The following is a 13,606-nucleotide window of genomic DNA, read 5'->3' as shown; positions in this document are numbered from 1 at the left end:
TTAAAAAGCTTAAACCTCCACCTTGACTCAAACCTTTAGGTCTTTCCATCCCCTGCTCCAGGCATCCAAGCTTCAGGTAGGTTTCAGACTCAGGTGCTGAGCATTGTCACTAAGACAGGCATTTTAGAGCCAGGTCTTCCATCTGGAAGCAGCTCCGTGTCAGTAGGAAAATGATTGCATTTTCTGAAATACAAGCCATGAGAGACGCAGGTGACATTAGTCATAAAGTAAAGGTAAGCATGCAAAATACAATTCTTTTATTCAGTTTCAAAACAAAAAAAAAAAATTGTATTTCTCCATTTCTGAAGAAAATCACTTTCTTTTTCCTTTGAAAATAGACATACTTATCATTTTTTCTGGGGAGAAATTGTAAAAATATTTTTAGTTTTCTCATAAATCTCTGCTCAGCTGTTATTTGCCTTTCTGCTCTCACTGAGATAGTATGTTGTTGGTTCTTTTTGTGGTTGTTGTTTATTTGTGTTGTTTTTTTTTTTTTTTCTTTTTTTCTGTGATAAAGCGTAAATTGAATTAATTTGCAGTCAGTCTAATTTGCATTTGTGCCTGAGCAGAGCTTGACAAATAGCTCTGGAATTTAATGATTGTTTAGTTACCTTTACAGCAGTTGAACAAATCAGGGTTTGTTTCACCCCCTCCCTTCTGCCAGAAAAAGAGAAAGTAAAACAAGCAAAGCCACCTAAGGCTTTCTTCCCTTCCAGAGCTGTATGTAATCCCATAACACTTGAGACACTGTAATCACAGTAAACTGCTGTTTTTTAATAGAAGCTGGTTTTAACATCTTGTACAAAAAAAGCATTTTGTACACGCTCCTAGATTTTTAAGTCATGTTTTTCAGCTGACAAATAAAGGACTTTACTGTACTATATGTCACAGTATGGTGGATTTAATGTCTAATATTAAAGACTTATGTAATTGGCATTTGATTTAAACAAAATCTCAAGTATACCAGAAGTGTTATTTTAAACCCTGCTTGAGCCTAATAACTGAGCCAATACTCAACCTCTGCCAGATTTCATATGCGCCTGCCTGAATAGGCCATCCAATTCAAAGCTGACACACAGGTATCCAACCAGCCAAATTTGCCTCCTAAGAAATCACTAGAAGCAGTAGCTATTTATACCTTTGGCATGCCAGAAAGAGTTATTATGATCATTTAGCCCGAATCATTGTGCAGAAGAAAATGTTAAGTTTAAGTCATTTCTGTGTATTATGTTGACTCCTTTTGACCTAGTTCAAGTCCTATAGAAATATACCTTTTAATGACATCACTGAATGACAACAACAAAGACACCTCTCCTTCTTTGCAGATGTTGATACTGAGCCAGATATGCAGGCATTTAAGAGCTAGATTCACAATGGATGGTATACATATTTTTTTCAACTTTTCTATACTGTCTGTTCCTGTATGCTATAAAGGCTTTCTAAATCTAAATCAGCAGAAAAATAAAATAAACTTTTTAAGCAATTTAAGTAATTGCATTACTTTTTAACAAAAACAAAACAAAACAAACAAACAAACAAACAAAAAGAGGACGGGGAGCTAAAACCTTTAAAAATCAAAGACTAATTTCAGGCAGCAACATAGTCTACAATATGTGATAATGTGGAAAATTTTTTGAAGTCATAAAATAGTCTCTGCTTCATGGTCATTCAAATGTAGACATTTTATGTGGCACTATATTTAACATAAGGACTGTTTCAATATACACAGACATAAAAATTGTATGTATTTCTGGAGAGTGATATTTTAAAGTTCAGTCCGTGCCAGTGAAAAACATTAAACCGGCAGCATTGGAGGCCAATAACCTGAGATTACCTGGAGGTCTGCTGTTGTTTGGAGAAAGAGGAGCACTTTGTCAAAGCAATTCTAGCCTGAAAAGAACTGCAGTATGATGTGCTACTGCTGGAAGCGTACGAAGTTAAAATAGCGTCGAAACTGGATAATTGGAGACCTACTTTCTTCTTCTTTCTTTTCACCCTCTGCCTTTTCTGGGTGAACCCAGCAAATGATAGATGTTTCCCTGAAGATCTGCCCTGTTTTAACTCTTGCTTAGGCCTTCATTGGAAGCTATCAGCACAGACTGACCTTCCGTTTGGTGTATTCCATTCACACTAGTGATCTTGTTTTGTGTGACCACTCACGGAATTAAAGATCAGACTGAGTAAGATGGAAAATTACAGCAAAGTTAAGAGAGAACAAATCCAAACCAGATACCATACTTAAAAAAATAAAAAAAGAGTAAGTATAGTATTCACATATTCTTTGCTCGACTGTTTCAGTTTCCATTACTAATTCTGTATTCAACATTCAGGCATCTTCTCTTTTGACCAGTGAATTATCTGGTGATATTCTCATCTCAACAGTTATCCAGGTGTGTACATGTTTGTAAGCATGAAAGATACCACCCAGACCTGTAGATCACCTTAAGGGCAAGCAGTGTGCTGCTTTCCACAGATAAACTCATGGATTTTCCCTTTGAGGCATTTCATGCTTTATGCAGAAAAAAATAAAAAAATTTAAAAAAAAAAAAATCTACCTATTGTAACAATAATAATTATGATCAGTTTGGTAGAACAGGAGGGAAAAATGTTTAATGTAATAATAGACACCTGAAATCTAAGTTGGACAAGCATACTTATCTAGAGAAGCAATGTTTTCATAGGAGACCAGTGATGGATTTAGAAATACAGAAAGTAGCAGAGACAAAGGTCTTTATTTTTCCCTTGCTTCTTTCTGAGTTTTCTTGACTGTCATGATGATTTCTTCTGTTTCCTAATCAGGAGTGGACTCTAACATCTTTTGGCCAGACTGATCCAAGCAGTCCTACAGTCTCACCTCTTGAATGACCCAGAACCGACCTCCCTAGATTCAGAGAGGTCTGTGAGGTTTCATCTTAATGGATGATATAGTTTTCCAAGCTTTGTATATTAATATTTTGTAATGCACTGGATCCAGAGTGGATCCAGAAAATGAAGAACAGAGATCACAAACTAATTTGTGACTAAGCTCACCATTAAACTAATGTCTGTAAACATCTGTCTTTGCAATAAGAGTCCTTACTCTGAAGAAGCCAGCTTAGATGTGCCAAGTCAGGCAAATTAATGCCTATGAGAGGAGCAGGTTCTCTTCTTTTCACTACAGGTTTCAGACAAGTTGAACTGAAAGACCTTCAGTTCTCTTGAGGCTCTCATCTCTTATACTGCTATACTGCCATTGTTGTGCTGTTGCAGTCTGTAAAATAAGGCATGCAGGCTAAGAAATACTAATGCACTCTTTATATTGCAAATTGAAACAGATTTCCCAGAAAACTCAAACAAATATTCAGCAAACTACCAGATACCACATTTTATATTCTTGACCCTCACCACAGCACTGCCTCTTTCTGATCACCAGCTATGTGCCCCAAGGCCAACCATCAAAGCGCTTGCTCAGATGTGTTATCTGACCGAAAGCTTAAAAGATTTCACCTCTCGCATTTCATTTCTTCTTTCTATTTTTTTTTTTTTTTTAGCCAATCAGCCAGCTTTACTTTTCACTTTTATATTACAAGAATCTTTTATCCTATAGTTTTTTGTTACAAAATGTTTTCCCTGCAGTACATTTGCTGACTACCAGGAAACTCCTCACAAAGTCTTTTCTGCCCTTTTGGCAACTGGTCTTTTGCCCAGTGTAAACAAGAAAGTCTTTCCAGCTCTCCTCTGACTTGTGACTTGAACTAGAGCCTTTCAGTCCTTCACCAGACAGTGGGATGGTTTATCATTGTGGCCATTTAAAATAGCTTCTGTAGGTGCTCTCTGAAGTGAATCAGGGCTCCAAAGTGAAACAGAGACTTTTGCTTTCTACTTTATTCCAGAAGAAATGTAAATACGTGTACCCTGAAGGAAATCACTCTGTTGGTGAGTTATTTAGCAGGCAACCTCCTACCACCCTGCCTTGCTTCCCCCATTTGTCTGAAGTCCATCATCTCCTATTGGAACTACTTCTACCATAGCTAATCAGTAAACTTCAATGGCAATGTTTTTGTAACTGGAAATCAGCCTAAACAACAAGTGTGTCTAAAGTTCTCAACTATTCACCTATTGCCAAATTTACTACTGCTTAACATCAAGGAATTAAGCTTCACTTTGGAACAGTTCATTGTTTTGAGTCAGGATTTCTTCTGACTACCCTTCATCATTAAGTGATTTTGCCAACTCCATAAAGCTGATAAAGAACATAACTGTAATGGATGAATGTATCTGATTTCCTCACCTACATGTATGTTTTCATACGTCATGTCTCAAATTTTATGCTCCACAAAGTCGAGGCCATATAAAGCTTTGAATTTAGCATGATGTAAGGAATTTTAGCTCAGAATTAAGAGCAGTTTAATGAACAGCAGATTACAAGAGGGAAGCTGCGGCTGTTAGAATCAGCTGGTCTTTCTCCTTGACTTTAATGGATCTTAGATCAAGCAATGAGTGAAAGAACGGATAATTACTCAAAAAGCCAGTGTTCAACATTAGAACAAATAGTACAAGGTGCATGCTTAGAATTATAAGGAAACCATGCTCAAGTCTGCTAGTTCCCAGCCCAGAAACTGCTTCCATTTTCTTTAAATGCCATGTTTTTAATGTAAATGTGAAAAAGCAAGACAGTGAAAAGATTAACAACCCCATGAAAACTCATGAATTGTTTATCTAACTCGGAAAGTAAAGCAAACCTCACACACAAATCTTTTCAAGGCTGTTTTACTTCAAGATATGATGTATTGGTGCAATATGAAATCACAGCAGTTTCTCTGACAAATGCTGACAGTGACCCCTAAATATTTCTTCCAGTCAGCCTGAACTGATACAGTCCAGAGCACCACACTGTCAGACCAGCTCCTTCTTCTTCACGTACATCCAGTGATGAGAAGAGACCCCCACTGCATTACACCCACTGAAAGAGCTCCATGGACAAATCATCAGCAAAGTCATTACAATCAAAGGCTGAGTGAAACTCCCAGGAGAGTAATTCCTGAACACTGCTGTGATCTGACCCAGGAGGGCAACATGCCCTGATCAGCAGGAAGCTCCCCACCCTTACAGCACTCCTGCATTCTTGCTTCTCCTCAGAGGCTTGGCTTCAATGGAGTATGTTGCACCATGGCAGGTGTTTGTGCTCACAGACCCGTGTCCATGCACAGAGGGATCTGTCCCATCATGCCTGTATTTAAATACAGTCCTTTCTTGGCACCCTGGAAAAGTGATACTTGTATTTCCTCAGAGACAGAGAGTAGCTTGTATTACTTCTGACAAATGCCTGATGTTTCAGTAACCTTTCCTCTAATATCTAAATGGTCTCTAAGATTAAAGTCTTCCTCATCTCAGAGCTCTTGGAACAGCGTATTCTCTTTTCTTGTGCCTTCTCTCTTGTGCATTACTTCGGGTACTATGGCTAAGTGGACAGAGCCACGAGCAGACAGAATGCCAGCAGCATTTTCTTTCAAAACATGGAGGAAATATTTTATTTTATTTTATTTTATTTTATTTTATTTTATTTTATTTTATTTTATTTTATTTTATTTTATTTTAATGAGAAAATGGAGAATCTATCCTTGTTAGGCTCCCCCACTTGCATTTTTATTTATTTATTTATTAATTTCTGAAATACATTACAGCTGTTAGCTATTAAGGACTGAATTTGTAATCTTTCACTGGTGCGCAGTAAGTAGAAAGAGGCAGTTTGAATGTTTCCTTAATGGTGCCTTTTAATTCTCAGAATCAGAAGCTGTGCAAGCTGACTGATTGTATTTATTGAAATTAATATTAACAATGCAAACCTTAAAATCTCGCTTCTTGTGCTGGTTGCTTCTGTGTAATAAGCACAAATTTTTAATACACCATTATTTCTTATATTAAAAGAAATTCCATTTAACAAGAGAAGTTGTTAATAATTTGTGATTATTTTTTAAACATACAGAAAAGAAACACTGGAAATATTTATTTTCTCCCACCTTCTAAATGCATTTCGTAAAACTGCTTGTTACCAAAGCCTTGATTCAAATTTGAGGAAATGGTGAGGGAGAGAGTATGGATTAACCACAATCACATAGTGGCAGGACCAGAATGGGGGCACAGCTTGCATGATATGCCCATGACAGTCCTGGGATGCTGCTTCTAGAGGACAGCAATGCAAGAAAAACTTACACATGGGCAATAAAACATTGAGAGAAAAAAAAATCCTGTGCACATTTCAGTGATCTTCATAAGAAACATTAAGTCCCACATAGTTCACCAATAGAATGAGGTTTTCTCTGGGCTGAATATACCCACAACTTTAGGTTAATACCACTAATTCACTTCCCAACAACAACAACAAAACAGAAAACAAAGCCAAACAAGAAACCAGTTTCAGTATAGCTGTGCTAGCAGAAGGCAGTATTTCTCAGGGCACCTTGTCTTGTTTGTAAATTATGCCTTTTCAACAGAACAATCTCCAGATGATATGCCCCATATTCCTACCAGGGGATTGATACAAACAACAGCTAAGCAAAGAAGAAAAGTCCTACAGAACAGAAACCACTTATAGATGTCTTGTGTGGAAAGGCATCATGGAGAGTGATGACTAGTGATAGACTTGACAAAAGGGAGATAATGGGAAGCAAGGAGAGGTGGGAGAAGAGTTTTTAATGTCGTTGCTTTTTATTTTTTTTTCTTTTTTCTTCTATTTTATTTTATTTTACATGAGCTTATTGTAGTTCTAATTTAATTAGCTGATAATGGGGTTAATTCAAGTTTTAATTAGCAAAACATTCCTACTAATTATAACCCACATTATCATGGAAGGATGTTAATTGGTGTAACTGGCAGTGTTATTAATGCCCATGACTGCTATGAAAAACGTTCTTCATGGCTATTGGGAGCATCCTTTATATTAAACTACTAACCCACTCTTCTCTTTGCTACCTTGGCAGCATCATCCAACTTTGCCTGCCAGCTGCACAGCTGCAGGCTGAGTTACACATGCATCATAATGGAAGAACCAAGTCAGTGCAAACTACTCTGTCTAGCTGAAAGTGGGCAAAGTAGGGAGACAAAGCGGTGATTAGCAAGCAGTAACTTTGCCCAGTGCAGTTGAAGGGCAGAAGTCCATTACCCATTGCAGTGCAAAACAATGTTATGTTTACACTCCAGCTAACACCCAGTCAACTTGCAAATTCCTGGAAGTGTTTGTGCAGTAGGTGTTGACTGTTGACCCACAAACTGCTTTGAGTCATGTGTCTAAGGCTGACTTGAGCCCAGTAAAAGCAACAATCCGATAATGAGGGCACTTCATATCTGCAAAGAACCATAATTCCCAAAACATGTTTCCCTGCTGCCTGATTAGTTCGATCTATTCTTAAAAGAATGCAGAAACATAAATAATGACATCCGCTTGGGAAATACTTACACATATAAATGTTCTCCTCACTTCAAACATTTAACTGATGGTCTATCACCTATGTAACTATTAATTAAAACTTAACAGATGTTCACTTGTATTCACAGAAAGCAAAATCCAAGCACAAAGGATGATTCTTTTCTAAACACCACTTTCACATTTTAAAAGAGCAGCAGCCATGGATTCCTATCTCATCCTAACAGCAGATACTAGAGAAGGGAGTATATGTATCCACAGATCTTTCAGTCTTATCTTATTCTTGGCCTTGGTAGCTTGTGTCAGTCTTTTGAACAGAAGGGGAAAGAGGACTTTAAATTTATTCCTCTTTATTCCTTGTTTGTGAGAATTCTTGTTGAGCTTTTACTCCTAACAGGCATTTTAATGCTTTTTTGTTGTCGTTTTTTAACATTTTGTATTTAAACATTTGAGTAAAGTTCTAAATGCTGACTGCTGTATTTCTTTCATCCTCTGCCTGGCCACTGAGTACCTTTGAGTGGACGGCAAATCAAGGGAAAGCATAGGCAGAAAGTTGATCAGTCTTCCGATCAGTAGGTTATGTTTTCATCCTGAAATCCTCAGTGCTGAACTGGGAATGCCCATTGTTAAATGAAGTGTAGTTTATCCTGAAACTTCCTGTAGGCATACAATTTCTTTTTTGTGTGTTTTCCTTTTTCACTGCTCCATTGCAGCTTCTGCAATTAGCAGACTTCTTGAGGTGAAAGAAAGAGCCAGTAAGATTGAAATTCCCTAAAAACTGCATTTAAATAGGAAAAAACCATGACTTCTAAAATAAAACCTAACCTTTTTAATTAGAACACTTCTGTTTTCTACATAAATTCAGCAAAGTGACTTTACATAGAAAACTAGAGTGCCATGAACTAGGAATTAAAGCATAAATGCTGTGCACCTCTGAATAATAACTTTGATTTGTCCTCATAGAGTTTTCATCTCTTCCTGTAATGGGATGCCAGCGCCTAGTTAGAAAGACTGACAGGGTGTGAACAGAAACCAAAAAGCAAACAAAATAAATAAAGGCTCTTTTCTAAAAGAATAAGTCTAAACTCAAAGGGTTTTCAATATATTTCCTATTAACATTCCCATTTGTCAGTCAAGACACCTTCTAAACTCCTAAGCTTTTCAGTTTGTTTTTCCTTCTGATAAATAGCTTGAAAGCAAGTTTCATCATTTTATATTGGACATACCGCTGAGATAACCATGCAGTGACAATAAACACAGTCCGCTTTGTGCATACTCCAGCAAGCATCTGGGATTCATCTGGAATCAGGAGGTAACAGTGGTCCCTCCACATGACTCTGGTATGGTCAGCGTTTTGTTTTCATTTAAGTTGTACGTGTCAACATCTGTCGTTTCTTTAATCACCAGAAGAAGAATTCAATTACTTTTTCATAAATGAACACTGACAAATAATTTTCTCTTGGGATCATCAAGAGAAGCGGGGAAGCAAAGACTGTTGTGTCTCCTTGCCTGCAGAACAATGCAATGCAGCCTTGTAGGGATTTGTATAAACCATGTGGAAGGAGTTTATGAACTGTGCTTTAGAGCTGCGGATGGTAATAGCCTCACCACATGGCAGTGGTGGCTAGCAGGGGAGATTAGAGCCTTGGGGTTGAAAATCTTTCCACATGTGCTTTACAACTGCCCCTAGCTGCAATCATTACTCTGCTCCTGAGTGAGTGGGTAGACTATAAACTAAACAGAGGGCCCATTAAACCGTCCTGTGTGTGTGCTATAGAACAGACTAAGGAGCTCACAAGCCTCAGTATTCACACAGTAGGAATCTACCGACCTTGTACCAACACATAAAATAGAGAACATACCTGAATGCAGCAGATGATTCTCCAGGAGAATTACTCTCTTTTCTAGCACCTGCATGTAACTATATATATGAATCTTCTTTGTTTGTAAGCTGCCTGGTCTTATTTCTTATTTCCATGGAGGAAAAACACCTCAATAGTATTTTTGTCTTATTGCTTGAACTAATAGACACTCAAATGCCACAAAACCAGGTAAAAGTCTCTTGATGGAATCTTGGGATGGAACTGAAAATAACATTAGGAAGCCTCACTAAAAATGTAACCCTATTTCTCTGCTTGGTGCCCTTTGGAGATGTGAGCTCTCCCAGCTGAAGGCAGGTAGATTGTTGGGCTCTTGCTCCAAAGAGGTCAATACCAAGGAGATATTGTGCTCCCTTCATTCAGCCTGCAAGTCTCAAATCTCAGGAATTCCTAGTTGTGAAGGACACTAAGGCCTCATTCTTGAAATGCCATGTTGCTTAATATAAGTGCCACATGATATTGTTAATTATTCGGGTAATTCCCTCTTGCTGTTCCTCTCCAGGTGTTTCACACAATTGCTGGCAAAAGTCATTCAGTTAAGTATTTAAGTTTAAAGAAAGGAAGTGGGCTATTAATTCTTTCAAGCTCCATGTTTTTATGGAGGTTGATATTCAGCAGAATGGTTTCTGAGATATTTATATTCAGAAAACTCCAAGCTGATAAGTTGCTTTTTGTTGAAACATCATTTTCACTTCTTCCTGCTATTGACAGTGAAAAGAAATAGACGTTATTCTTTGGGCCTTGCATGAAACTTCCTTCTTTTTAAGGCAGCTGAAAGATAGAACTGTATGGCAAAATATTCGAGTTCTGCCTGTGCATGAGGAGGAACACAGAGCATTGTTTACCAGTAAGTCAGAAATGATGTCAAAAGAACATGCCCAAAATATGTGATGAGGCAATAAGGGCAGAAACAACTGACATTAATCACTGTGGATCAAAGCTGTTAATATACGTCAGTGAATACCTATTTGGCACAGCTACACAGCTATTCCAAAGTGTTTTACTGGGAGTTAGACAGCTCCCACTGCCAACACATTGGCAGGAAGTGAGCAGACACTTAAAGTGATTCTCAGAGTGGCCAGAAAATGCAGTCATCTTGGGAGCAGCCTTAGCTGGGAGAGGATATTCACATGGGGAAAGGCAATGCTGCACCAGAAGTGACAAGTGCTTTGAGGATTTGGTGATCTTCCTCTTGAATTTCCTTTTTACTTAATTTGTTTTGAGGATCAACAAGTAAAGAATAAAGCAGTGGGGCTGCAGATGAAGCTGAAATTGATTCCTGCTGCTTATTTGGGTGTTACCTCTTGTAGCAGAGGCTGCAGGTATCTGACTTGGCTGGGAAGTCTCTGCCATGAGTTTCTTTATCTCCTCTGCACAGTGCTGGAGCCTGAGACAGGGTTATATGTGTCAGCATTGATACAGCATGGCAGGCCAGATCCAGAGCCAGCATGGGAGTAAGTTGAGTTATCACAATCCATTTTGACTTTGGAAGTACCGAGGGATGCTGAGGCCACTAGGGAACAGGACCCCAGTTCCTCTTCTTTCTTTTTTCTTTTGTTTTTTCTCAGGAGTTTCTGCTCCAAAGACTAAAATACATGGGGGGGAATAGAAAGAAATTAAATAAAAATAAATTGAATAGGAAATAATAAGATTAAGTAACATTAAATTAAAGTAATTTAATTTGTGGCTATTTTTCTTATTTTTCTGGAGGAAAATTAATTCAGAGACAAAATCTCTGGCCATTCTGCAGTGATAGCACGCCTTACTTTTGAAGTTTGTGGTGCTGCACAATAATGCTGTTTCACATGCTTTTCACAACACTTAATTTAACTACTTGTCATTCCAACAACAAAAGGATGTGTTTTTGTTGTTTCTGAAATGCAGATTCATGAAAGTAGAAAAACTACAGTCTTTACTTCCATTCTTTCAGATGATTCAGAAGCTTTTGGGGCTACTTGAATGTCCCTACTTTTGCTAAGAATCTACTGCATGTTCAGACCGAGGTATGCCACGTGGCAGTACAACAAAGGATTATATCCTGATCAATATCAGATGTTCCCTCTGCTCAAATGATTTTGAATGGGAAGCTGTGGTACAATATGATTCTTTAGTATTTTGGTATTTTCACCTACTATGAAAAACCATACATCTAAAGAAATGACTAATCTTCACAATTTTATTTTATTATTATTATTTTATTTTATTTTTTTAAATGAGATTACAGTCATATTCTCATTCCTCAGTGGAAGAAAATGAGGAAACCATCTTCTCAGAAACAAGGCATGTCCCCTCTCCATCCTGTACTATCTTCCCATTGGGTGGCAAGGGAAGAGGCTTGGCATGTATGTCCCTAAGTCAATGCTCCAAAATATGAAGAAGTTTACGTCTCATCCAGACCACAAGGGTTCTGTGGGAAGATGAAGGAGAGGGGGAAGTATTTTCTATTTGGTGCCACAGGAAGAGTTCTTCCAGTCTCAGATTTCCAGCAGGCTGGTTTGGGGCCCCTGGAGATGCCTCTGCCTGTGGTACTTGGCCAAGGTTTTCCCTGGGAATGGGGATGGAGAGCAGGGTGACAATGTGAGAAGAAAAAAGGAAACTTTTCCAGGAAAGGAAAATATTAAAATAATAATAATAATAATATTCTAAAAGGCACCGGGGAATACAGACTTCTTCACCATATTGTTATTCTCTCCTTCAGGAAAGGTCACATTTTGGATTTATATCCTTCACAGCTGACATTCTTTCTTTAAATTACAGTAAATTACAGACTCTGCATTCAAGAATAGCTATCAGCACAATGAAACCAATGTCATACATTTTTTGCTGTTTAAATATTTAGTATTAGACGTTGTAGCTTGGAGCTGGGCTTGTCCTGGACCTTTTAAAGAATTTAAATCTTAGAGAATTAAAGGTCATTACATCTGCAGTCATTGCTAACGAGCTCACTGAATTAGAGACCAAAAGCTGAATGTAATTTATTGTAAGATTACTTTCATGCATGGTACATACAAGCTGGGAAAGGAAAAAATATATATGTATATTTTAAAACAAGTGGTATTCTGATGGAGCATTTGGTATTTTCTTTGCTGTTAATCTGGCTGCTGGGTGTGGTATTTTGCTCCCCTTCCAAGGTTTCCTCTGCAGTCCCAGGCATGTGATTCTGTGTGGGACTGAAGATATCAATTTAAATTCAGGCTTCAACAGGATCTCATTGAGGAGGGCAGTGGGCAAGGAAAGAATGATGGTGAACAGCAGATGTTAGGTACAACACGTGCATCAATTCAGTCTGCTGAGAGCTCAGTACAAGCGAACAAACTAATGCTGAAATCTAGGAGCCAGGTCTTATCCCACATGAAATACTAGTGCTCTGGAAAATGTAAGTCAAATCCTGAATTCCCTTCTTTTTTTTCTTGGACAAATATTAGAGCTTCTCAGACTGGGCTCTGCCCATGTCAGCACAAGCAGTGTGCGTCAGAAGGGTTGTGTGAAAACCAAATGAATGTATTTCTTTTCCACAGCTAAAAACAGCTGATTGCACATGAAATGCTAGTGTGACAGTAGTGATGAGGGAGCAGAAGTCTGGCTAGCAAGACTGATTTGAACACATTTTATCATAAGTCATCTTCTCAAGTGAAACAGAGCTGTAATTCTGGAGAGCTAATTTCCCTGTTATTGAAATACGAAATTGTACAGGAATGTAAGGTGCACTTGGCACAGGTAGTGAACATTTCCAGAGTTTAAAACTTACATTTTATTTTTGCTGGAAACTTCAAGCATTTTTTCAGGAAAAGTAAATAAACAAATAAATAAATTTATAAAACCTATAAACCTTGTAGTTCACATTTTGTTTGGTTTTGTGTTTGTTTTTTGACAAGAATTGTAAAAAGAAAAATCTTAAAAGGCAACAAAATATTCATAGAATCACAGAATCATTAAGGTTGGAAAAGACCTCTCAGACAACCAAATATAACCCCAGCTCACTCTCACCATGCCCACTGACCACGTCCCTCACTGCCACATCCACAGATTTCTTGACCGCTTCCAGGGACAGCAACTTCACCACCTCCCTGAGCAGCCCATTCCAGAGTACCACTGCTCCTCCTGAGAAGAAACTGTTCCTAGTATCCAACCCAAATCTCTCCTGGTGCAACTTGAGAGCATTGCCTTTCATCTGTTCCTTTAAACTAAACTGGATTTTCAATAACAGGAAACCTTTAAAAAGAACTGATTACTTTATTTCAAGTTTTGTCAGATCTCAGAGGAAAGTGAAGGTAAATTAACCTTCCCAGGACTACAATGAAGGCCCTGCTTTTGCCTCCAGTCA

The sequence above is a fragment of the Excalfactoria chinensis genome, chromosome Z (assembly GCF_039878825.1).
Source record: "Excalfactoria chinensis isolate bCotChi1 chromosome Z, bCotChi1.hap2, whole genome shotgun sequence".
NCBI classification, from domain to species: Eukaryota; Metazoa; Chordata; class Aves; order Galliformes; family Phasianidae; genus Excalfactoria; species Excalfactoria chinensis.
Note: the sequence above shows the minus strand (reverse complement) of the source record.